This window comes from Nicotiana tabacum, chromosome 22 (assembly GCF_000715075.1).
Source record: "Nicotiana tabacum cultivar K326 chromosome 22, ASM71507v2, whole genome shotgun sequence".
Lineage (NCBI taxonomy): Eukaryota > Viridiplantae > Streptophyta > Magnoliopsida > Solanales > Solanaceae > Nicotiana > Nicotiana tabacum.
This window is the reverse complement of record NC_134101.1, coordinates 85,371,292-85,375,335: the sequence shown is the minus strand read 5'-3', so window position 1 is coordinate 85,375,335 and position 4,044 is coordinate 85,371,292. Positions and strand designations below refer to the sequence as shown.

The 4,044-nt window shown below is 31.5% G+C and overlaps 1 long non-coding RNA gene across 2 annotated transcripts; it reads right to left on the bottom strand.

Annotated features, from left to right (window-relative positions):
* Window positions 1–231: 231 nt before the first annotated feature.
* Window positions 232–3,691, bottom strand: LOC107815952 (uncharacterized). 2 transcript variants are annotated; one of them, XR_001654819.2, is made up of 6 exons: window positions 3,535–3,691; window positions 2,833–2,906; window positions 2,627–2,748; window positions 2,432–2,532; window positions 2,090–2,164; window positions 232–526 (listed from the first exon to the last, which is right to left on the bottom strand). It is a non-coding gene; the product is annotated as an uncharacterized LOC107815952 (long non-coding RNA). The 2 variants fall into 2 exon arrangements; XR_001654818.2 differs by lacking the exon at window positions 2,090–2,164.
* Between the last annotated feature and the right edge of the window lie 353 nt (window positions 3,692–4,044).

The following is a 4,044-nucleotide window of genomic DNA, read 5'->3' as shown; positions in this document are numbered from 1 at the left end:
CAATATTGAGGCAGTTTTTTAAAACCCCCATGACGACCCCCACAAATTGAATTTTTAATTTGTAGGGGTTTTCAGAGACAATTAATGGCGATTTATAACCTCCACAAAATAATACCAATGTTTAAAAAATAATTACTTGTGGGGGTTTATAATCCCCTTACTATGATCTCACTATTTAAAACAAATAATGAATTGTGGAATTAAATAAATAATTTTATTGAATAACTTATAACATAAATCAAACTTCATTACAAACCATAATGACAATTAACAAACATCAATTGTTCAAATCCCCATCATCGTTACAAATAACCATAATAACAATTAACAAACATCAGTTGTTCAAATCCCTATCAAACTAAACTAATACTAACTCATGCAAGGTAACTCAAATATGTATTATTCGGAATGGAAACTTATAGTATTATGTATTTGCTTGGCGATTTATATTGTTGTCACCCAATGATACTCTTGATGTCACTCGATGATCCTCTTACTTCACAAGTAAAGTAGACTCACTGTCAAGCTGAAATAATGAAATAAAAATATTTGATGAGAAACTTGTAGTCCAGTAGCATTTCTCTGATGATATGTCAATCATAGTAGGTGAACATATCCAAAATGCTCAAATTTAGTCACAGAGAAAGGGAAAGTACGGGTTACATAAAAAAGAAACAAAATAAAAATCTTCTTGTGAATAAAGTTGTCACTTGATTTAAAAGGGGCATTATGCTGAAGTTGTTAGAAATTCACACAGTAAGAGCTTAATTACATATTTATTGCCTCGTATATCATAACAAAACTCAGTTGCACAGACACCATTGCCTTTCTAGATTTGAAAAATATTAGTGCCAAAATATAGTTAAACTCAATTGGCTAACATTAGAATTAGAATCAAACAAATAAAGTATTATAAGTTGGTAATCCAGCACAATGACTAACAAAGTATAACTTGCATTAAAATCAAACCAATGCCAAAACCATTTAATGTTAACATCAAACAAAGTGAAGTCAATTTTAACAATGTTCACGACAGCAAAATATGGTTAAACTAATTAAGTAATTTGTACCTATCCATCAATTAACTAATGTTGTAAATGAAGATAACATAGTCAACTTTCACAATAAGAATGTCAGGGACCTCTGTTTCTTCTGGATAATACCATATATTTCTGTAACCAGTACTCCTAGGGACCTTGCCAGGAAATTCAATCAACTAATCAAAATTTCAGTATCTGTGGTACTTTAATTCATTGCTTGCTGAACTTTTTCCTATATACATACACAATCAAGGAAATCTTACTCATCATGAGTCAATAGTCACATAACCTACAGATACTATGTAGAGCTTAAAATGGTAATGGAACTGTTTCATATGCAGATCAATTTAAGGAATTTTAATGTACAAGAACATGTAATTTATCTTTCCGCATAGTGAATATATAAGGAAGGATTTGTATGTACAGATGTAACATTGCCACTTATTTCAAGCACGAGCAAGTTGGATACTAACAATACTATTTACTACTGCTCCTAGGTATAAGCTTGCCTAGACATATGATCAAACAGTTGGTCTGCATTCCTATTCCAGGATCATCATTACCGAGGAAAACATCGCTTGGTTTCCAAATCATTAAAAAACTCACGTCATTTTGGCCAAGCACCTCTATATGTATCCTCAAATCAGAATAATACTTGAATGACACTTGAATTTTCATGAATATATCCACTATGCGGTATGACTTGCGGTAATTACGAACTAACACTCCGTAAATTCTACCGATATATTCATGAAAATTACTAGCTATCAACATATAAGTTACCTCTATAGGATTCTAACATTACGACAGGCAAATCAAGTATAATGAGTTGTACTCGAAACAAGAGAGTACATAAGTCAAACTTGCATCAAAACTAAACGCTAACAACAATGAAAAATTGAAATAGAAGGAATAAACTGATAAAATAGTAGTAAACTAATTAGTTAAACATGTCAAACCAGTGTCGAAATCGTTTGGACTAAATTCAAACAAAAAAAAGGTGCCAAAACTTGAACTGAAAAAATAGAATTTATATACTACTAGCTTACAAAACATCTCATTTCTTGAGGACATAATCAAATCTTTGAAGGCATGGATTCCCCTAGTATATGTATCAGTAGCAACTGCGAAAGATTATGGAACAAATTACTCTATATTACTTAACACTATATGAGGGAAAGACAAGAAAGGACTGAAAATTTAGGAGATAACTTATGTGACATCTGAACTATCGAAATTCTTTAATGTTTGGCTGATTAGTTGCTTTCAGTTGTTCTTCTTCATCAATTAATCATATCACAGTATTCTTCAAAACTACCACTTTAATGAAAATCCAAAAGTCTAGTCCTTTAAGAAAACAATATTGGTAGGCTAATTAAAATAGTTAGTACCTGTAGTTCATGTAATTGGAGTTAGAAAAGTTGCTAGCAGAATCAATTCTCACAATAAGAATGCCAGGGATCTTTGTTGTTTCTTATATTGCAGTATCATTCTGTAAACAATAGTGTCAAGAGATAAAAGAAATTCATAGGCAATCAATTTATTTAAGCTGTGAGTTTAGACTTATATCTCAAGTTTTTATTTACCTATAGCCATATAGCCAGATGTCATTGAACTAACCATGTTCATTTGTTCTGAAGGCTACCATTTTTTTGTTTCAATCCAACTGGATTCAATGCTGCAAATATTCTTCAATGGTTATAGCTTCCTATAATAAAAAGTATGTTACTATATAAATTAAGTCATCTCTAAAAAGAATGTCTAGCCAAAAAAGTTAATAAACATAACTTACTCCTCAATGCTATCATACAGCTCACCAGACCTTTGCACTGGTGGAGGATTTATCTTGCGATGGATGTGCATCACCTTGACATTATAAACAAAATGCAAGGCACAACAAAAAAATTATTGACCAACAAAATAAGAATCATTAAAATTTGATTTCATGTTATTAAATTCAACTATCTAAAGCAACATTAAAGAGCAAGGCAGAAAAGCCCACACTCGTAGAGCCCTTATTGCACAAGGATAGAAACAACTTGTCTGTCAAAGGATAAGAGTGGTGGCCAGGTTGCTCCGGTAACTAATTCATAGATAAATTGCTCAAAAGTACTATTGAAATAGTTCTGGATAAACAAAGTCCAAACACATTTGTACATGTAAACAAAAATACAGATAACTCCAATCATCCTTAAAGATAAAAGATCTTCAAAATACTACCTAATACAAATACACAACCTCTCAGTAGTGATCCTTCTTTTCAAAAGCCCGCACTCATTTCCTCCACAACGACTCTTAAAAGGGTAAGACTTGCGATCGAACCTCGAAAACAGAGGAACCCACACAACAATTGAAGCAAAATATAACCCAGTACTTGTAATAATATATTGATCAAATTCTAAAGGCATATCGAGAATAATTTCGGGTACGAACTCTACATTAGAAAGTAAACAAAGACGATTTAGAGCAAAGAAGAGTATGATAAAGTACAGACCTTTATTGTTCGGATTGCGCCGAATTATTTTGTAGAGATGATGATGACGAGAGGGAATTGAGCCCTGCTATTATGAAAAAGGAAACTAAACCCTAATTTGTGAGTTGAAGAGAGGGAACTAATTGTGGGCTTGGGAAAAAAAGCGGGGGAAAGGAGAGGGAATTTTTCCCGATTCCATAAATTTGAGTCTAATATCCAAATTACCCCCTAATGTGTAGAGTAAAACCTATAAAGATGGTGGCTGATATCGTCTTTTAATATCTTTCTTTTCTCCATTTTTCTCTTTCATTCCTTTTTACTATTTAAATTTAAAAATTGGAAAATATAACTACATTACTAACAAATAATAAATTAAAATAGAACAAACTCACAACAACTCATAAAAATATTTCGTTTAATATTCAAAATGCTAACTATCCATAACTAGATAAAACGTAACAAAGTTGTAATATTACAAATATTATTTGTTTAAATTCAAAAGTCCTACTATACAAAAAATAAAAGACATTT